Below are 23,599 nucleotides of genomic sequence, written 5' to 3' on the forward strand. Positions count from 1 at the left end.
ATGTTTATTTATTTTGAGAGAGAGAGGCAGAAAGAGTGGAAGAGAGCAAATTCCAAGCAGGCTCCACACACAGAACAGAGCCCCACCCTGGGCTCAATCTCACCAACAATGAGATCATGGCCTGAGCTGAAATCAAGAGTAGGACGCTTAACCAACTGAGCCATCCAGGTGCCCAGGCCATGTTTTTTAAATAAACATTTTTATTGAATTATACATTCAGAAAGGTATACAAAAGTACAGGTTATTGAATTATCACAAAGGGAACACATCCATGTAAACACCAGCTAGGTCAAGAAATCAAGCATTCTGAGAAGCCCAGAAAATCTTCATGCTCCTCCCAGGCCATATTTAAACTGTCTGAATTGCCCTGAGTTTTAATGCCACAGAAGAATTTTTCCAGTTTTCGTATTTTATATATGTGGAATTGTAAACTATGCATCATTTTGTCTAAGGCTTCTATGGGTCAACACTACATTTTTGAGATTCATTATGGTTGTTGAGCACAGCAGCGTTTCCTTCATTACTGTGTGTTATTCCATTGTATAAATCTACCACAATTGATTGGTTCATTCGACTCTTTACAGAAGTTTGAAATATTTCTAGTACAAGGCAGTCACAAATGATATTGCTTCAAACATTTTTTACTGTGTTTTGGTGTACATACGCATTTCTGTTGGATGTTTGCTCGGGGGAGTAATTGCTGGGTCATGGAGTATGAATATGTTCAAATTTTGTAGATACAAAACAGTTTTCCCAAAGAGGTATAGATCACCAGCAATGCTCTGCATCTTTGTCAACACTTGATGTTATCAGTTATTTTTTTAATGTCTATTTATTGATTTTGAGAGAGAGAGAGAGAGAGAGAGAGAGAGAGAGAGAGAGAATGCACACCTGGGAGGACAGCGAGAGAAGGAGAGAGAAAGAATCCCAAGCAGGCTCAGCACTATTAGCGCTGAGTCCCACTAAAGGTTCGATCTTACGAATCGTGAGATCATGACCTGAGCCAAAATCAAGAGGTGGAAGCTTAACCGACTGAGCCACCCAGGCGCCCCTATTCATTCTTTAAATTCTAGATATTCTAGTGGGGTTTATTGTTATCTCCTCATAGTTTTAATTTGCATTTCCTTGGGGCTCCTGGGTGGCTCAGTCGGTTGAGCATCTGACTTCGGCTCAGGTCATGATCTCACGGTTTGTGAGTTCGAGCCCCGCGTCGGGCTCTGTGCTGACAGCTCGGAGCCTGGAGCCTGCTTCAGATTCTGTGTCTCCCTCTCTCTCTGACCCTCCCCCGTTCACGCTCTGTCTCTCTCTGTCTCAAAAATAAATAAACATTAAAAAAAAAAACAATAAAAAATAAATTTGCATTTCCTTAATTTTGACACAAAAAGGAAAAATTACATCATTTTTCATGGGATATGTAGAGAGAGAAACCGCCCCAAATGAGTTCAAACATTACAACCTTGCCCTCAAAATGAACACATATACTTGAATCTGCAGATAGGTAGGTGATCAGGTATATGACTAAGGAGTTCTTCAAATAGCTCCCACCCAGAATTCAATGTTTATGAAGGGATAAGTAATAAAAATGAACTAATGTGAAACTTACATTTATTATTAAAATTCCACAATCATCACAACTGTTTAGAACCCAGACCAAAAAAAGTTTTTTTCCAGGTAGGGTATTTTATCATGAAGTCTGTTCACATTTCCTGTACATGGTGATTTTCAAAAGCAGACCACTTAGATGATTTCATTATCATTTTAAATTCTCTACAGACAGCACACCCACTTACTGACAGAGCTCAGGATCGGCCACTCCCCTGCCCGGTACTTGGTTACCACTAAGGGGATTTTATGCCTATTTAGGAATGCTAATATGTTAAAAGGTAAAGATTGGCCGGCGCTTTATTCTGTACTAACACAGACTAATAATATTAATTGTTTTTGTTAACTTTTACTAAACCAAGCATTAAATTGTAAATCAGATGTTCTCTGTGTTTCTTTGCCATGTTCTGGATCTGAGAGGAAAGGCTTCCCATCTTGCGTATGATGTCTGCTGTGGATTTTTCATATATGGGCTTTATTATGTTGAGGAATCTTCCTTCAATCTGTCCTGTTGAGTGTTTTTATCATGGAAGAGGTGTCAGATTTTGTCAAATGCTTTTTCTGCGTCAATTGAGAGGATGATATGTTCTTTTTTCCTTCATTCCTTTTTGATATGGCATATTATCTTGATCAATTTTTATATGTAGAACTATCCTTACACTTCAGGAATAATTCCTAATTGGTCATGGTGTATAATATTTCTTTTTAAAAAATTTTTTTCCTGCTGCCCTAAATTATTTCCACCTACCTTCCCAATTTATCTTCTCTAGTTTGAATGAATTTCTGTGCCTTAAAACTCAAAGAGCCCAGTTTATAGTAGATGCTGGACAAAAGTTACCTTTGGACCTTAATTTACTGGGTTCTCCCTCTGCTAACTCTTGGAAACTAGTGGAAGTCAAAACATTATACTATTACTGCTTCTTATTCTAGTAAGAGGATTTTAAAGAGAGAGAACACGTTTGTGGGAGGTACTGGTAAGGGACTTGGTCATTGGCATCATTAGCTCACCTATATCTTTGCGGCCACTGAGTGTGTTGATTGGTAGATGTACATGATGAGGACAACATCAACACTTAACTAGGTACAGATGGGAGGAATCAGAAACAGGAACATTCTACACTGACATGTCATTATTTCTTTAATTAGCATGATCATTTTGAGGCACAATATCTGTTTCCAGCTTGGAAGACAAGGGCACTGAGATGCCCCATCATGGTCCGATAAGATTTCATGAGACAATATTGTTTTTCTTGTAACTTTCTTTCCATATTTTATCAGTTATATGGTAATTATTTAACGTCTTTACTATGACATACCTTGGTAGAGTGGGATAGTCTAGATTAACATAATCTTGCTCCTTTATTGACTGTTACTATGATTTTTTCAAAAGTCCTGGGCACTAAATAAAAACTGCTTTAAGCTAGTGCACAGGAATGTCAGCACAGCTAGAGGGGTTAGTCAATGGAGGCTGAAATTCTGCACTAAGAAAGCATGATAGTTAAGAGTTGAAGGGCGCCTGAGTGGCTCAGTGGGTTGGATGTCCAGCTTCGGCTCAGGTCATGATCTCATAGTTCATGAGTTTGAGCCCCGCGACGGGCTCTGTGCTGATAGCTCAGAGCCTGCAACCTGCTTTGGATTCTGTGTCCCCCTCTCTCTGCCCCTTACCAGCTCATGCTCTCGCTCTCTCTCTCTCTCTCTCTCTCAGAAATAAACATTAAAAAAATTTTTTTTAAAAACAAAGTTGAAACAGATTATCTATGGTTTTGCCTTTGAGCCCTAGGAAATAGATATTTTATATAATTATAAGGTAAGATTAATTATCCAAGTATTATTTATTGCCTTATAATATTTGGCCCTTTATCCATCCCTTAATAACTACTATTATTTAGTAAATAACTATTACGTTAATAGGTAGAGTGCCACACATAATAACTATTATAAAGTCGTTATTCATACATAGCCTATTTAATTTTATTACTACAAAGTAATTCAAATATTAACTATACAAATTTCATATATACTATTCGTTGCATAATAATATATATAGCACTTATCTCCATATAGTTCCCAGTATGTGGTTGTATTAGTATTTTATACTAGTAGTACTAGCAATTAGCAATCATTTCCTAAATAATGAATATATAGAAAATGATTTCAACATTCCATGTGAAGCCTCCTTTATCTCTCCCACTCTACCCTTAGGCTAGAAGAATTGGGCAATAGCCATCACATTTCCAGGCTTCTCCGAGAGACCTAAAATTAGTGAAACTGAAGCTGAGTCTTGAAGGATGAGTAGGGATGTTAGGAAAAGAGACTGCAGGGCTTTCCAGGGAAGGGCCAGCACGTGTGAATTCCTAGCGATGCCTGCCACCTCAGAGCGTGGTTGGAATGGCTGGTCTACCTCCTGGCCCTTCAGCCTCACATTCCTGGGGCTCTTTCCAAGTGGCCTCTCTTCCACAAAATTGTCTGACTTCTTTAACAAAGTCTGGCTTCCGAGAAGGCAAAGGCAGGCTTTGTTAGGCTCCTTAAGGACTAGATCAGGCTTTGAGGTCATTTCCGTCACATTCCGTTGCTCAATGCAAGGGATAAGGCCAGCACAGATTCAAGGGGAAGAGAATTAGCCTTTACCTCTTGATAAGGGATTGATGTGTCCATAAGGATGGGAAGAATTAAATACTAGTATATGAAAAAGGATTGTTCCTTGAGACTTGGGAATGGGAAAATCCCAGATTAGCCATAACCCTTTTATTTTCGAATCTCATTATGCTTTGGATAACCTTACTCAAAAACTGCATTTGTTTTAGTATGTGAAGATGAAAACAGAAAGAAAAAAAGAAATCTCTGCCGAGGAAATGTGCTGTTTCCCAAACTAAAACCACACCTGAGTCTCATCTATTTGATACTATCCACAAAACAACCTAAAATTAATAGGTATTTACCTGTGCCTGTTAGAATATTTATTTCACTAGCAAAATCATCTCAAGTATCAAATTCTAGACGTCTTCTGTTTATACCAATACTGTCAAAGAGACTTTGTCTAAAACAGATTTGTGGCTTATTAGGTGATCATTTTTATTAGATTTTATATTAGATGGAGTTCAGTTGTAGAAAACAGACACTACTCCCTTAAGAAGAAAGGGACTCACCATATTGAGTTAGGCGCGTCCGAACTCACTGGAAAAGGAGGAGCACGCTCCGGGATGCCTCAGATGAACCCTGCAGAAGGGTCCACCAGAGGACTGCTAACTGTCATAATCAGGAAGTAAGTCAGGAAGATGCAGTCTCAGTTGGCCCACCAGCTTGGCCATGTTCTAGGGAAAGTGTATTGCCTGCAGGTGTTGTCTGGGGTCAGAGGATGGAGAAGCCACCACCCCAACCTGTTGGCGTTAAGACCGTGCACACGTGAAGACTTGTATAAGGCCAAATGCAAATTAAAAATAAAGGAAAAACAAGTTTGATTCTTCTTATTGAAAAAGGTGACGCACTTCTCCCTCTCCCTTTTCTTAGAGCATTTGCTTTAGAAAACTTGTAACTTCTCTGCTTCTTTAAAATGCGTGTAACTCTTTTTAAAAATGAAATATGCATCTAGCCAATTTTATAACCCAGGAATGTTTCCTCAAGACCTGGAAACCAATTCTTTGAAATATAATCATCAGGGAAGATAGTGTCCCTATGTTCCAGTTTCCGTGCAAGGGGAGGAGCCTAATTTCAGCTGGCACCTGGCTCCACGTTGCAAACTTACCTCCTGTCATAATGATACGAGAGATTAGTTTCCCTTTGGATAAAGGCAACGCGCAAACACAGGTGGCTACCTGCCCCAATTCCTAGATGAATTTAGGATCAACCGTGGGTGGCGAATGGTGCTATCCAGGCCTCACTTAAGGACGAGTTACTGTTTATCTTGAGAACACGTAAGGCATGGGTTGTGTCTGCTTGGCTATATAAAACGGTAAGATTGCTTTCTGTCTTTGCGATCTCTTAGAGGATTGTCTGTAATTCATATCGCATTCTAGCTTATGCTTACTCAATAATAAAACTGTTTTCTTTCTTTTAGACCTATGTGGAGAGGTTTTCTGAGTTTTAAGGAGATTTTCTTTTTGTGTTTCCCCAACACTTACATGCCATCAGCTTCGTGTCTCTGCTACCACTTACTTTTTTTTCACGGATTCAAGTCTTGCGTGAGTATCTCTGATAGATAAAACCTAAATCACAAACAGAACCTGAGTTTTGGGTGAGCCTGGGAAATGCAGTTTTATCCTAAAGAATAAAGTCCTAAATTCCTAGCCAAGTAGTGACTAAGGCATTATGAAAATTACGTAGTCTAACTGAGCTTCAATTTCTCCTTTAAATCCTGGAGGAACCCCAGTATCTGAATTTTTCTAGCTGCAACTAATACGGGCATCAGTACCTGCCAGATGTCAGTGATACTTAATGACCAGTTTTGAGCATCTGCCCGGCAATAGGCCCCAAGCTACTTATTTTTAGCTCTCACAACAACCTTGCAGGTTGTGTGTAATTATTTGAATTTTACTCATGAAGACACTAAGGTTCAAACAGACCGCGTGCCTTGTCCCAAACTACACAACTAGAAAGCAGAAGAGTCAAGATTTCCATTTGCATGTTTTGATCCATTCGCCTACCTGTTTCATGACTCCCCCTTTTCACCGACAGGGCCCGAGACAAAGCCAGTGGCATTTTCTCCCACTATACCCACTGAGTCTCATTACTCCTACTAAAGTTAAGAAAGTGCTTTCAAGATAAAGACATGGAGACTCTTCCAGAGGTGGCTTAACTCAGGACTTCTACGGTACTGCCGCTGACGTTCCCCTTCTCCCAGCCGACGCCTGACCACTTCCATGAGTGGGGGACAGGGCAGCATCAAAGCCTGGTTCCACCTCTCACCAGCCAGATGATCCTGGGTAGGTCACTTGACTTTTCTAAGCCTCGATCAACTTGCAAATTTTTAAAACACAGACAAAAATAGAATCTGCCTCACAGGTTTGTGAGGACTAAATGAGATAGCACATACAGTGCTTGCGTCAGGGGCGACTGGGTGGCTCAGTTGGTTAAGCATCTGACTGGATTTTGGCTCAGGTCGTGATCTCACCGTTGGTGAGTTTGAACCCCGCACTGAGTTCTGTGCTGACGGTGCAGAGCCTGATTGGGATTCTTTCTTTCTTTCTCTCTCTGCTCCTCCAGCACACTCTGTCTCTCAAAATAAATAAATAAACTTAAAAACAACAACAACAACAAAGTGCTTGCCCCATAGAATGCACAGGATAAAGGTTAGCACTCATGATTCTAGAATGATCAAACTCAACACCTCACAAAGCAGTGCCTTCTCATTCAAGGCAGCCTAATTATTGAGAAATTATTCCTTCTACAAAACAGAATTTTGCCTCTAGTATTTTTCATTCACTGATCATAAGTATGCCTTCTGGGGAAAAACAAATAAACAATCATACTCTGTCTTCTATGTGACAACCCTTTGAATATTTGAAGATACATTTTCCCTACATTTCCCTACACATTCCTCTCTCCAGGCTAATACTTCAGAGTCCCTTCCATTGACTGTGATATCGCTGTCAGACCCTATGCTATCCTGTTTGCCCTTTAGACCCTCTCTAGTTTATCACTGGGAATAATATGGGGCTCAGAAGTGAGCACAATATTCCAGAAGTGCTATGCCAACACCAAAATTGAAAGTATTTGGGCACCTGGGTGGCTCAGTCAGTTGAGCATCCAACTCTTGATTTTGGCTCAGGTCATGATCTCATGGTTCATGAGTTTGAGTCCCATGTCAGGCTCTGTGCTGACAGCATAGAGCCTGCTTGGGATTCTCTCTCTCCCCCTCTCTCTCTGCCCCTCCTGCATGCTCTCTCTCTCTCCAAAATAAATAAATAAACTTGAAAACAAAGTATTAATCTCTCTTGGTCTGTACAATTTAACTTAACCTAACCATAGGATTAGCTTTCAACAGCCTCATTAGGCTGTTCACCTACATCAACTTTACGTCTGCCAGCTTCCCTCCCCTAACACACACTCGTGGCTTTTGTGTATGAACTACTCTTTAGCCAGTTCTTCTTGCCATTTACATTTTATTTCATCTTTATTTCACAACAGTTTTGACTTTCATTTCAGTCTGTCAAGAGCTTTTTGATATTGATTTCATTGCTCAGCATAGAAGCAAGCTCTCTGGATTAATCAGGATTAGATGTGGCTATAAATAACATGACACTAAGACACCATAATGTAAACAACATAGAAATGCATGCCTATCTTATGTGAACAAAGACCATAGGTAAACACTTCAGCACTGGAATGATGACTTTCTGATCATCAGGGATGCTGACCCTTCAACTTGGTTTTATTGTCCTACACACCTCCTTCATTTCATAGTTCAACATGAAGGCTAGAGATTCAGCTGTTACATCCACTCTCCAGCCAACAAGAAGTAGAAAAGAGCCAAAAAGTTGGTCTCTGATTTAAGACGACCGCCCCAAAGTGCCATTCCATGTAACACTTTGATTTACAGACCCTTGAGAAATGATTTTTTTAATGTTTATTTATTTATTTTGAGAGAGAGAGTGAGAGAGAGAGTGTGTATGCAGGTGAGTGGGGAAGGGGCAGAGGGAGAGGGGGGAGTAGCCCAAGCAGGTTCCACGTTCAGCATAGAGCCCATTACCATGAAATCATGACCTGAGCCAAAATCAAGAGTCAGGCATTTAGCCAACTGGGCCACCCAGGTGCCTTGAGAAATCATTTTTTATAGGGAGCAGAATTTTGCCTCTAGTACCTTTTATCCATTAGTTAGAACATAGCCACATGGCCACAACTACCTACAAGAGAGGCTGAAAAATGCTATCTCTATTCTGAGCAACAGTTCAGGATAAAAAGAACAGTTATATTATTAAGTAAGAGGGTGAGAACAGGTACTCAGAGACAACGAGTAGTGTCTGTCACACCCTCCCAGATTTATGTTCTTAGTAAATGTGAGAGCCCTCTTTCTATGGCTTCATTCATGTCATTGATAAAAATCTTTTAAGAGGACCCAGGCATGGGCACATTCAGCAAGTGAGACCTCCTCCCATGTCCAGGAGTGCAAAGTGCCTTCATCATTGTTCATTCCACAAGTCCCCCAAATACAGCAAGGCTGGGGGTGCGGGTTATAGGGCAGGATGGGGATTCGTTAAAGTCAAAGCATATACCATATCCTGCACTCCTGCACAAATGAGGAAATGAAGATGAGAGAAAAGATCCAAGAACATACATGCCCTTTCTTTTATTGCTTTTAGTGTCATTATTTTGTCACCTTGGCCTGTAGGTCTTACTTGATTGATTACCTTCTGCTAAATTAAGGAGGTTAAAACCAAACACTTTCTAGCTTGTTATCTCTACATTTTGAGTTCTGAATCTCAGATTTGCCACCTTCATTTTTTTTTAATTTCATCATTGTTTTTGTTTATTTGTTTTTATTTAAAGTCAGGTTAATTACCATACAGTGTAGTCTTGGTTTCAGGAGTAGAAACTGGTGATTCATCACTTACATATAACACCCAGGGCTCCTCACGTCAAATGTCCTCCTTAATGCCCATCACCCATTTAACCCATCCCCCCGCCCACCTTCCCTCCAGCAACCTTCAGTTTGTTCTCTGCCTGACTTATTTTGTTTAGCATAATACACTCTAGTTCCATCCACATCATTGCAAATGGCAAGATTTCACACTGTTTCGTTGCCAAGTAGTATTCCATTGTATATATATGTCACATCTTCTTTATCCCAAATGTCCATCAACTGATGAATAAAGATTTATCACCTTCTTAAATGCAAGAACTATAGGCCCAATGACTGCCCCCCACTCCCCAGCAGTTTTCTATTCACAAGTGGGCCTATCACACAGTCTCAGATCAGGAGCAAGCAAGACTCCAGAGCACCAAGCATTGCCTAAACCTCCATGCTGGTCTGGGTCCAACCTTATTCACTACTCTCAACAGGATAATTCATTACACGAGCAACATTTGGAGGCCGTGTCTATACCTCAGCTGTGTCTGTTTAACTTATCTCTAAAACTCAGAGCTCATGTAGATTTCAAGAGTAAGAATTTTATTCTTCTGTTTGAGTCACTATATGCATGAAATTGTTACAAGTTTTTATTTCTTCGCCCTACCTCTTTGTCATGCTATGTTGAAGATGGTGAAAGTAAAAAAGTAATAAGTAAATATGAGTTTGCTCGGATATTTCTTCAAACAAATAACAAATAGCTCATATGTGAGAGTACGTGTGGTGGCTTAAAAATGGCCACAGATTCTTGGCAGCCCCTCCCGTCAAGAGGTGGAATCTACTTCCACACTCCCTGAATCTGGGCTAGGCTTGTGACTCTGCTGCGACCAGTATAATGCAATGGAAGTGACATTGAGTGAGTTCTGAGTCTGGTCTTAGGAAGCCATACGGCCTCCATCTTGTCTTCTTGGGATCCTACAGCCCAGGCTGACCTGTTGAAGAAAGAGAGACCACCTGGAGCCAAGACAAAGCATTCTAGAGGATCCTCTCTAGACCAAATAGCTTCCAGCTGACCAGCTCACAAACTGAATCCACATGAGTGACCCTAAACAATACTGGCAGAACAGCCTAGGTGACACCCAGAACTGGGAGTAAATAAAATGACTTTTGCTACAGTAGATAACTGTAGATAATAATACAGTGTGCATTACTAACTCTTCGTGTTGCTATAGGGATCAAAAACCATGACTGTAACACGCCTCGTCCAGGGCCTGGTATACAATGTGTGCTCAATAAATGTTACACGTGTTATTATTTTTCAACAAAAGGTATATTTGAGAAGTTGTAGCGAGTCAAAAGTTAAGTGGATTTTATACGACCAACTTAACTTATTTTAGACCAACTCAGCTTATAATTTAGGTGTGATACTTAATAAACCATGGTTGGAAATAAAAGTTTACATCAAAATCTTAAGTTGCCTGAAGATAATTACATTCATTATAGAAAAGCAATGAATTAAATATTAGAAGGAATGGTTTGCAATCCAGTCCTGCACTGCAAATAACTCAGTGGAGTCAAGCAATATTTGCTACTGCTTTCAAAGCTTCTGAAGGGAAAATATTCCAAGATTTCCCTTTGTGACTTTTTCCTCCAATAGGCATGAGTACTCCTTTGTGTCTCAACAAATTCCACTAAAAACCATTATCATCTGCTTGCATGCTCAACTGAACTGCAGAGCATATTGCCACATTCCTATTACTACTGTGCAAACACTTGAGGTGCTTTCTATGTTCATGTCAGCAAGACTGGTAAAAACGCTGATAGGCAATCTTTTGCGTTGAGTCCTATCTCGATAAATAAACTTATCTCACGAAGAGTTACTCTCACAACAACCCTGTGATGTTAGGCAAATATTTCCCATCTTGTTTCTTTGTTTGCTTATTCTTTTACCTTATTTTATACATGAGAAAATTGACATCCGAGGAAATTGAATACTTTTGCTAAAATAAGAGAGATAGTACAAGGTAGAGTCGGTATTCTAATCTCTCTTACTCGGCAAGTGACTATAAATTCAGGGCTCTGTTTACTAATTCCACTAATGATAACAACATTGAAAGCAGAGCTTCACCAAGGGGACAATATGCCCTTCATGCAAAAATGGGTTCTTGGGTGTAAATTCTTTTTTTTTGTTTTTTTTTTGTTTTTTTTTTAGATATTACAATGGTTTATGGCCCTCTGAAGAGCCACGGAACATAAACAAATGTAAAGAATATCTGTGGTATTAACATTTCATAGGGGGTAAGGGCAATTAGGGGAAAAAAAAAGTCCAAAATGTTTCCTTAGCGGGTGATAATGAAAAGAAGATTGAGAAACACTGATGTAACTTTTTCCCCCCTTTTTTTCCTGAGCTTTACTAAGGTATAACTGGAAGATATTTAAAGTGTACAGTATGCTGCTTTGATCTACACAAACATTGTGAAAAGATGATCTTCACCAGATAAATTCACGCATCTATCATCTATTTACCTTCTTTACTTTTTTTGGTGAGAACATAACTGTTCTGTCTTAGCAAATCTCAATTATACAATGTAAATACAATTATACAATACTAACAACTGTAGTCACCATGTTGTATATTAGATTCTCAGACCGTATTCATCTTATAACTGAAAGTCTGTACACCTTCTACGAACCTCTCTCTACTTCCCTGACTCTGGCCCCTGACAACTACTTTTTCACTGTTTCTATGAGTTAAGCTTTTCTCTTTTCCTTCATTCCTTCCTTCATTCATTCATTCGTTCCTTCCTTCCCTTTCTTTTCCCTCTTTCTCTCTCTTTCTTTCTGTTCCACATATAAATGATATCAAGCAGTGTTTGTTTTTCTCTGTCTGATTTATTTTGCTTAGTATTATGGCCTCCAGGTCTATCCATGTTGTCAAAAATGAAAGGATTTCCTTCTTTTTAAGGCTAATTTATATATATAATATTCTTCTCTATATAATATTCTCTTTCTGATATAAATACACTTACATATTAATATGTTATTATATACATCAATACATATTTTGTATATATATTTACTTTATCCATTCATCTAATGACCAACAACTAAGTTGTTTCCACATCTTGGTTATTGTGAATAATGCTGCAAAAAACATGAGGGTAGCGATATCTCTAGAGATAATGGTATATTTCCTTTGTTTATCAGAAGTGGGATTGCTGGATCATGTGGTAGTTCTATTATTATTTTTTCAGGAAACTTTTTAGTGTTTTTCATAGGGACTATGTCAATTTATATTTCCACCAACAGTGCCCAAGGGTTTCCTTTTCTCTAGATCTTTGCCAACATGTGTTATCCCATCTTTTTGATCACTGCCATGCTAACAGGTGGTGATAGCTCATTAAGATTTTGATTTGCATTTCTCTGATACTTAGTGATGTCAAACACCTTTTCGTGTATTTATTGGCCATTTGTGTGTCTTCTTTGGAAAAATGTCTATTCAGGTTCTTTGCTCATTTTCAATTGAGTTATTTTTTGCAACTCAGTTGTAGGAGTTCTTTGTAGATTATAGATATTAACCCCTTATTGAAAGAGAGTTTGCAAATATTTTCTACCATTCTATAGGTTGCCTTTTAACTTTATTGATAGTTTCTTTTGCTAGAAAGAGGCTTTTTTGTTTGATGTAGTCCCACTTGTTTATTTTTAATTTAACCCATTTAAGTCTTTAAGCCATTTTGAGTTAATTTTTTGTATTGTTTAAGATGGTGGTCCAGTTTCATTCTTTTGCGTGTGGCTGTTCAGTTTTCCCAGCACCATTTATTGAAAATACTACCCTTTAACCACTGTATATTCCTGGATACTTTGTAATAAATTAATTGACCATGTATGCATGGATTTATTTCTGGGCTCTCTATCCTGTTCCATTGATCTATGTATCTGTTTTTATGAAAGTACTTCATGTTTTAATTATGGTAGTTTTGGAATATAATTTGAAATGAGAAAGTACAATGCTTCTAGCTTGTTCTTTCTCAAGCTTGCTTTGACAATTTAGGGTTTTTGTGGTTCCATGCAATTTTAGAATTCTTTTTTCTATTTCTGTGGAAAATGCCAATGGAATTTTTATAGTGATTACATTGAGTCTGTAGATTGTACTGGATAGTTTGTACATTTTATTAATTCTTTCAATCCATGAACATGAAATATCTTTTCATTTATTTGTGTCTTCTTCAATTTCTTTCATCAATATCTTATATATTCCAGTGTATAGAACTTTCACCTTCTTGGTTAAATTTATTCCTGTGTATTTTATTATTGTTGATACAATTGTAAATGTCATTGTTTTCTTATTTCCCTTTCTGATCATTATCTGTTAGTGAATAGTAATGCAACAGATCTTTGCATATTGATTTTATAGTCTACAACTTCACTGAATTTATTAGTTCTAACAGTTACTTGCTAGGGTTTTTTATATATAATATGTCATCTGCAAACAGAGATAATATACTTCTTCCTTTCCAATTTGGATGCCTTTTCTTTCTTTCTTTTTTTTTTTTTAATTTTTTTTTTAATGTTTATTTATTTTTGAGAGAGAGACAGAGCGTGAAGGGGGTCGGGGCAGAGAGAGAGGGAGACACAGAATCCAAAGCAGGCTCCACGCTCCAAGCTGTCAGCACAGAGCCTGATGCGGGGTTCGAACTCATGAACCATGAGATAATGACCTGAGCTGAAGTCAGACGCTTAACCGACTAAGCCACCCAGGTGCCCCATGGATGCCTTTCAGTTCTTTATTTTGTCTGATGGCTCTGCTAGGACTTTTCCTACTATGTTGAACAAAAGTGGTAAGAGTGGGCATCCTTTCAATATCCCTACTAGTAATCAGTCTGTTCTGATCTTCTATTTCTTCACAATTTAGTCTTGGTAGGTTGTGTGTTTCTAAGAATCTATCCATTTTTTTCTAGTTTGTCCAATTTGTGGGCATATAATTATATATCATAGCTTCTTATGATTCTTTGTATTTGCTTGGTATCAATTATAATGTCTCTTCTTTTATATATAATTTTCTCCTGTTTTCTTGATAAATTTAGATAAAGGTTTTCTGTTTTATCTTTTTAAAAAAACAACTCTTAGTTTAATTGGTCTTTCTATTGTCTCTTTTGTCTCTGTCATTTATTTACTCTCTGATCTTTGTTATTTCCTTCCTTGTACTAAATTTGGGATTATTTTGTTTTTCTTTTTCCTGCTTTTTGAGGTGTATGGTTAGGTTATTTACTTGAGATCTTTCTTTTTCCTTAATTTAGGCATTTATTACTATAAATGTTCTTCTTGGAACCGCTTCTGCCGCATCCCATAAATTTTGGTATACTGTCCCTTTGTTTTCGTTTCTCCTAAGTGTACCTTTTTTTTCTTTTTAATGTTTATTTATATTTGAGAGAGAGAGAGAGAGAGAGAGAGAGAGAGAGAGAGAGAGAGAAAGGGAGACAGAAACAGAGTGCAGGTATGAGAGGGGCAGAGAAAGAGGGAGACAGAATCTGAAGAAGCAGGCTGCAGGTTCCGAGCTGTCAGCACAGAGCCCAACGTAGGGCTCAAACTCACGAACCTTGAGATCATGACCTGAGCCAAAGTCAGACACTTAAGCGACTGAGCCACCCAGGTGCCCCTCTCCTAAGATGTTTTGTTTTAATTTATTTTTGATTTCTTCTTTGATCCATTGGTTGCTCAGGAGCATGTTGTTTACTTTCAACATATTTGTTGTTCTTATTGTGATTGATTTCTAGTTTCGTACCATTGTGGTTGGAAAGAGGCTTGATAATATCTAAATCTTCCTAAATTTATTAAGACTTGTTTAATGGCCTAATATAGGATGTATCCTGGAGAATGTTCCATTTGCACATGACAGGAATGTATATTCTGCTGTTATTGGATGGAATATTCTGGAAATGTCTGTTAAGTCCATCTGATCCAACATATAGTTTAAGTACAATGTTTCCTTATTGATTTTATGTCTGGATGATATATCCATTGAAGGTGCTTTATTCTTGTGCTTTCAAGATTTGACTTACTTTCTTACTGGCTCAACTATAGATTTAAAATGATTTATTTTGTTGTTTATCCAGCATATTTAGATGATGTAGATAAAAATCTGGAAGGCTTTCAAGATATCTAGCCAATTACACCACCAGTAACTAAGTTCAAAATAGTGATTTTGGATGGCTTATGTTACCAAGAGTAAAGACTAGTAACAGGAATTTAGAACTTGGGACTACAGACAGAATAAGTGATGTGGGCCCTAGTCTTCAGCTAAAGCAGCAGAAGCTGTCCTACTTCTGTACTCCTATTTGCTTCATGCTTCTCCAATTTGCTGAAGTTTTCCTCTAATCTAGTTCATAACCCAACACTGTAGCCATCTTGGCCATCATATTCTTTCACTTACCCTACGGCTTTTTGAAATAAAATTATAAGATTTTAAGTTATGCATGGACTGGGTCCACAAATGCCCTAAACTTTATATGTATGTGTGTGAGAGAGAGAGATATGTAATATGACATATGGTATATGTAAGTGCACACACCATTGGGATGGCAGTATTAAAGCCAGTGGAAAATATGCTAGGTGGGTTTTACACAGCACTTGTTCTATTTCCAGAATGAGGGGGGCATATTCTTATGGTAATAGACTCTTATGGTAATATGGGGATTCTCTCCCAGTCCTCATCCCCATTCAACTCTTCAAAAGTATGCTATAACTATTGCCCACTGCCTATGAGATCCACCCTGAGACTTGGGAGTACTGAGGATCACCTAATCCCATCATAGGTCCACTTTTACCACAAACATAACTAAAGTGTTATGGTTTATTCTAGAAGTTGAGCAACATTTTCACAGAATCCATACTCTCAGACCTCTGCTCAAAAAGAAAGGATAAATTGAACATAGATAAATTTCAGAGGAATGTACAATGCTGTCGCCAAGAACTGGTCCAGTGAGCCCTTATCCCTAGGACCTACCTGTCTCTCTCCAGAAAGGATCCTGGTCTGAACCAGGGCCATACTCTTCCTAAGATCCAAGTGGGTGGGCTCCATGTTAATTGTGTCACATGGGTGAGACCAAGGATGCATAGGGTGCAGAAACCTACTGGCTATACTTTGCTTATGTCGTCTGGCTAAAAATAAATCTAAAAAGGTAGATGACATACATTTTAAAGAGATGTTTAGATTGACCATGGGAGGAAAAATTTTCCCAGATGGGGACAAAATGTTATGGGAGAAGTGGTTTATGATTATGTTTATTGCTTCTTAATTCACTTCTAGATGCTAGTCAGAAATTGTTCTTCAGTGGGGTGCCTATGTGGCTCAGTTGGTTAAGCATCTGACCTCAGCTCAGGTCATGATCTCACAGTTCATGAGTTTGAGCCCCGCATCAGGCTCTGTACTGACAGCTCAGAGCCTGGAGCCTGCTTTGGATTCTGTGTCTCCCTCTTTCTCTGCCCCTTCCCCACTCACACTCTGCCTCTTTCTCAAAAATAAAAAATAGACATTTAAAAACAAAATGGAATTGTCCTTCAGTAACTAATAAACTTTTGAGAGCTCCTGGAATAGATCAGCTGGTAAAGTATGAAAACACAATTTGAAATATAATGGTGAATGCTAATAGGAAATTTTTTAGATAGGAGTATAATTATTAAGACTCCTTTGGGGGTGCCTGGGTGGCTCAGTCGGTTGAGCGTCGGACTTCAGCTCAGGTCACGATCTCGGGGTCCGTGAGTTCGAGCCCCGCGTGGGACTCTGGGCTGATGGCTCAGAGCCTGGAGCCTGCTTCCGATTCTGTCTCCCTCTCTCTCTGCCCCTCCCCCGTTCATGCTCTGTCTCTCTCTGTCTCAAAAATAAATAAACGTTAAAAAAAAAAAAAAGACTCCTTTGGCTGTAAACAAAAGAAACCCATGTAGTAAACCTAAAAGAGAAAAAAGTAATTTGTGATAAGGACATAGCCTTGTATTTCTTCAGAACCAATATCTTTAACTGATACTGTAGTATATATTTACTTATTTGTTTATTATGTCTCCCCCACAAAAATCTCATTCTAGGAAGACATTAACATTGTCCACTTTTAATTTTTTTTTTTTTTTTGGAGAGAGGAGTGGGGGAGGAGCGGAGGGAGGGAGAGAATCTCAAGCAGACTCCATGCCCAGCCCTGAGACTGATGTGGGGCTCAATCCCACCACCCTGAGATTATGACCTGGGCCAAAATCAAGAGTTGGATGCTTAACCAACTGAGCCACCCAGGCACTCCATGTCTGCTTTAATTTAATTTAATTTAATTTAATTTAATTTATTTATTTATTTATTTATTTATTTATTTATTTATTTATTTTAGAGAGAGCATGGGAGGGACAGAGGAAGAGGGAGAGAGAGAATCTTAAGGTCCATGCCCATCAGAGGGTGATGCAGGGCTTCATCTCATGACCCTGAGGTCATGATCTGAGCTGAAATCAAGAGTCAGACACTAACCAATTGAGCCACCCAGGCGCTCCACTGTCCACTTTTTTCATGACTATTCCAAGTACCCAGAAAATGGCACCTAGTATATATAATAATGCTCATTATAAAACCAAAGAATAAAAATTTTATCCCCTATTCCTCAAAGGGGGGAGTATAGCTAGCCTACAAGAAAGACTAGAATCTAGTCAAGAATATGCACCTACACATATGTATTATTTAGTTAATGAAAAATATTTACTAAAGCAACATAATTTTAATTTCTAGAAATTTATTCTCTCCAATTATTTTGTCTATAATCCATTTGACCTTTACTTTTGCTAAAGGTTCCAGGAACATGAATCTAAAGTCCTATAGAGATCCCATTAACCTGGCTAAATATCCCAAGGAAGTCACCTAAGGAAGCACTGTTTTTCCTCAGCACAGAAGTCTGTAAAATCCTTGGATTCATATTTTAACATAGGTAATCCAGGGAAGACAATGTTAAATAGTGGCAATTTAGTGAAACAGTGAAATTATTTCCTAATATACTTTTGTAAAATTTCTCACATCTTTATGTGTTGTCTCACATAAGACAACGGGTCTAAAACAGGACTGTCATCAGCAAACCTACATATGGTTATCCGATGTCTGACTCACATGCAATCGGAAGAATAGACTTTTTGTCTCAGTCCTACGTTATGGCCCCTTATAAAAGTTTCAGGGTATGGTGAAGTAAAACATCAAATAAAATGAAATTTGACATTTGGCAGCAAACATAAATGTGGACAGGACTAAAGTTTTTCTTTAGGTTACTATCAAATTTAAGTTATTTTACTATTATAGAAGTTAGGGAAATATACAGAAAACTGATTTTTAGAATAAAATCTCAGAGTCTCAATTCATTATTCCTAATTTGTACAAAACATCTGTAATATTCTGTAAATATCTATTTATTTATTTATTTATTTTTTTGTCCTACTCAGAAAATCTTTATCCATCCTTTGGTAATATCAGCTCCTGCCTTCTTTGGAGAGTTTGATCTTAACCTTGTCATGTATACAACTGCTATCACAATGCCTGCCACTGCTAAAATGTGGAGGACATAGGACTCCAGCCTAGCCAATCAGAGCACTTCTTAGCAGTGGCCACAGTAATTGGTCCAGAGGGGGAACATATGAGCCAAATTGGCCAGAGTCTGTCCCTGGGATTTTTTTTTAATGCTTATTTATTTATTTTTGAGAGAAAGGGAGAGAGAGAGAGTAAGGGAGCAAGCATGGGCAGGGGGAGGAGCAAAGGGAGAGGTAGAGAGAATCCCAAGCAGGCTCCACACTCAGCCCAGAGCCTGACATGGGATTTGACCCCACAACCATGAGATCATGACCTGAGCTGAAATCAAGAGTCAAATGTTTAACTGACTGAACCACCCAGATGCCACTTACCCTGGGATTTTTACATAGCCAAATGGATAAACACATATTCTCACTTTCCCCTGGAGTCACTAAACTTGGAAACTGTAAGCCTGGAGTTGGCTAACTTCCCACCCCTACCATGTAGGAAGCGATTGCTCTTCAATGTGAAAGACCAAAGTTAACAAGCAGATAAAACAAAGACAACAGATAACCATGTAGGCATTCTGTGTCTAGGTCCCATGTCTGAAGTTCCCCAGAGTTGTCTGATCCCTGTAGATGTTCCTAGGCATCACAGAACAGCCCCCTGAATGACTTCATTAAAACAACATGTTGCTTAAGCTCTCTTAAATTGAAAGTTATGTCATTTGCAAACATACGAATATTAACTGTAGCAGAGACAGCGAACTGTCATCACCAACATGTATGCTTTCCCTTGCACAGCACCAGGTGTCACCAGCAAACTGTCACCCAGTCAGGAACCATACTTCCCAAACTCAAGACATTTAGGTTGGGCCATGTGAGCTGTACTAATGAATAGAAATGAGTGGAAGTGATGTGTATTACTACTAGATGATGGCTGTTAAAAAGTGGTTACATCTTTTTAACCCCCCTTTTTTTTTCTTCCATTAGTGGATGCAGATAGCAAAGTGTTAGGGATGGTGAATCTAGAAGATACAACAAGCCAAAAACTCTGAATCACTAGTTGGAGGAGAGTTGCCCACTGACCTCTTTGGGACTTTATATTGAGAGAGAAACTTCTATCGTACCTATTTGAACAATTATATATTTCAAGGATTGAATGTTATAGAAGCTACTGATTTTGTAAGTAATAATACTAACTATTCTAATCTCTAATCTTAATTTTTTCATGGCTATTGAAGTTTTCTTTGAGCCTCATAGTGAACATGAAAGATAGTGTAGAAAAGATAACGTATAAATGTTACCCCTTTAACGAAACGTGGAAATCTGAGAAGAATTTATTGTGTGATAAAGGAATTCTAGTAGCATTCTAGTAGAAGAGAAGTACGTGTACAAAACCTGGAGGCACGTTAAAAGCATAGAATATTTGGAGAAAAGCAAGTCGCCTACTTTTCATGAGGAAAGCAGAAGGGCAATGGGAGATCAGTTGAAGTAGCAGGTGGGAATCTCTGGGTTCCCATGACCACAATCATTATATCCCCTTCAAGGAGAGAAAGGGCAAGAAATTCCTTAGAGAGACTTTTGCTAGGATCCATGGCATGTGTATCAGGAGACGAAAATGCTAATACACTGCACGTGATTAACAGAGTTGAGAACTAGGCTAGTTCCAGAGGCACTAAGTTCCAAATTGAACTTGAACTTGATGGTATCCGATGGCTTTTGCAGTAGCTTCGAATGATACTGCCTAATAAGAACTTTTGCATGTTATGATGACAAACTAATGTAAATGAATCCTCTCTCTTAGGGTGTAGGCATAGAAAACAGGGAGAGCAAATCACTTAAGCTGTGACTACAAACAAAATAGTGCAAAAACATTGTTACAATTCTCCAGTAGGTTTATGGAACAACCCAGTTATGAAAATATCAAGACCCAAGGCCAATTTATAACTGGAAAGTAAGACATTCGCCCAAGTTATCTTGTTTTATCTTTATTTGTCCTGCTAAACCTCCATTACCAGTGGTGATCTGGGTGCACTATTCCCAAGCCACCTTAGAAACAAAAGCACTCAACCTTTTACGCCACACTAACAAGTTAGTATTTTATCTTGAATGGGCAAGCCACTCCTACCACCAGTTAACAACCATAATATCAGCTCCCAGGAAATTTAACAATTGCATTTTTTAGTGCAGGCTTATGTGACCTCCAGAAAATAATCTTGGACTCTGACACAGAACAACTTTACACTAAGTTAAAGAAATAAGTAGGTAAGAGTAAATCAATTGAAACTACTGTTTTATAACACACAAAAGTAATATTTTAAAGTAGTCTATCTGTTGACAAGACATTGATACTTGGGAAATCCTGTGGATGAATTTGGCAGGCTTGAGTCCTTGATTTTGCAGTTACAAACCTTGCTGGCCAAAAAGTGGCCACGGAGGCAAAGGGATACTCTTAAGATAGTGCCAATAAGTGAGATAAAAATCTAGAAGGATTGTACATCGCAAGACAGAGTTGTTGATTTATCAGTCCAGTATTTTATGTTATTTTCACAATAAAAATTTCTCAACCTGTTTTTCACAAGATATTATTTGGCATTTTACAACAAAAAGTTTCTGATCAACTGTACTGGGAAAATGTTGCTTAAATACATTTGATCAAATTTCCCACTGAGGGCAGGGAGCATTTCTAACCCAATGAAAACTTTCCTGAATAAACATTAGTCTTTAATAATAATTTCACACATACCACACCATCACCCCATTTTCAGACCATCTTCTCAGCCAGCAAGAACTTCCTTGTTTGACAATATGCCACACTATGTGCTCTTGTCAATCTCCTGTAACCCCTAAACCCATCATTTGGCTCTACCCGGAGCAAATTGGACCTGTGTCCCCTTGCCCTGGAATAGATCTTCCCTTCTGTTACATGCTAGCAAAACAATCTTCCGGGAACCTGCCTGGCATCTATCTATTCCCTTTCTCTGAGGCTGCCTTTCTAGAAAGGAGTGGTACTGATTTACAGGACCTTCTTATCCCGGAAACTGTGCTTTTAAAACCCACTCTTGTCTTACTGGATTTTAGCAGTAGGCATTCCACTCACTATCCATTAGTCTCAGAAAATGCACGGACTTCCAGATGAAAATAATACAATGCCATGAATTCCCACTCCTATTGTGAGTAATAACGGTATTTGTATGGGGAAATAGTCATTAGTTTTCCTGGGGAGTTATTGTAAAGCATCAGGAGCAGACCTGTATTCATATTCACTAAAAATAGTCTAGCACACTAATTGGGGGAAGAATAATTTTAAATCTTAGGTAGCACGCACAGCATCCACTGAAATTTGTTCTACTTTATTATCAAGTAAACTACATCTCTCAATCCTTTTAGGAGCACTTAGCAGTTCAGCCTGTTGAACTGCACTTAGATTTTGGCATCTCTTTAAATTGAATAAAACAATGTAGCCTGGACTTGGGTTATCTGTAAGAGCAAACAACTGAAAACAATCCAGAGGACTATTAACTGAGCCTTTTTTTTTTTAAATTTTTTAATGTTTATTTATTTTTGAGACAGAGAGAGACAGAGCATGAATGGGGGAGGGTCAGAGAGAGGGAGACACAGAATCTGAAACAGGCTCCAGGCTCTGAGCTGTCAGCACAGAGCCCGATGCGGGGCTCGAACTCACGGACCGCGAGATCATGACCTGGGCTGAAGTCGGCCACTTAACCGACTGAGCCACCCAGGCACCCCTTAACTGAGCCTTTTTAAAGTAATGTGTAATTGTTAAAGAGAACAAGGAGTGCTACATGTGCTGACAAGGACCTATCTCCAAGATCGGTTGTTAAACCAATGAAGCAAACTACGGAGATGCACACACAAAAATTATTCCTGCATTAACAAAGAATATTTCTAGAAAGATAAACAAGAATCAGGTTACCATGATTGCCTCTAAAAAGGAGACTTGAGTGGCTGGGCACAGCAGTGGCAGGCCGACTTATTGCTTACTATACAGCCTTTTGAATGTTGTAATATGTGCATTGAATTTATTTACAGATTCAAAACAATTTATTAGTTTAAAAGTATTGCATAGCCACTGGGATTAGACAGACTTGTGCTAGTGTTCTGATACAGTTACCAGATAAAATATAGGACACCCAGTTAAATTTGAAATTCAGATAAACAATGAATAAAATAAACTGTAGGTCCTGATCCTACCGCTTATTTTGTTTGTGACCCTAGAACGTGAGTTAGGTGAGGGTCCTCTACAGCAGAAAGAAGGAGAGTCAGAGGAGCCAGGATGAGACCTCACGCTGAGCCTGTCCTGAAGTGGCGGTGGCGGGGCGGGGTGGGGGGGGGGGGTGGTCCAGAAGCAAGCTCAGCCTCAGAGTTGTCTTAATTTGTGGCAAGGGAGCCATGTTTTGTGTCCCATACCCAGGCCAGCAGCAGCGGTGGGGAAAGGAGGGGTACAGAAATTCTCAAGAACACCCAGCCCTGTGCACATGTGGGTAGAATGCCTTCAGTCTGGCCATGAAAAACCACAGCTGTGGCTGCTGGAAGTACACCCAAGCTGGGAGAGTGAAAGGAAGCTATAAAAGCATATCGAGAGGAACAAGAAGTGGGTCACGGGGAGTAATGGTGAGCAGGGCCACTCCTATTCCTGCCTCTAGTTCCTGAACCTCCATATTCCTCCCTTTGGGTATACCCAGCAGTGAGTAATGGCTTTTGTCCTATGCTACAAACCACATCCTGAAGGATCGTACCCCACTCTCAGCTTTGCCTTCAAGAGGTGGTTATGGTAGGATCAGTGGATTCCATGGTCCCTTAAACTTTGTTATACCTCATTTACCATAAAGGGTGTTCCCTGACCCAAGGCGATATTTCGCAGACAAGGCACTCTGTGGGGACTTAGATAGTGGTGTTAGCTGAGGCCCTACAGCGAAAAGGGAAACTTTAAATCTGGAATATGTGTCTGCC

The 23,599-nt window shown here is 39.0% G+C and overlaps 1 long non-coding RNA gene across 1 annotated transcript in view; it reads right to left on the bottom strand.

Annotated features, from left to right (window-relative positions):
* Positions 1–23,599, bottom strand: part of LOC121038064 (uncharacterized) — a 259,619-nt gene that overhangs the window by 230,175 nt on the left and 5,845 nt on the right. The gene's annotated exons all lie outside the window — the stretch shown is intronic.

Source organism: Herpailurus yagouaroundi, unplaced genomic scaffold, assembly GCF_014898765.1.
Source record: "Herpailurus yagouaroundi ecotype Mexico unplaced genomic scaffold, PumYag 165, whole genome shotgun sequence".
Taxonomy (NCBI): Eukaryota; Metazoa; Chordata; class Mammalia; order Carnivora; family Felidae; genus Herpailurus; species Herpailurus yagouaroundi.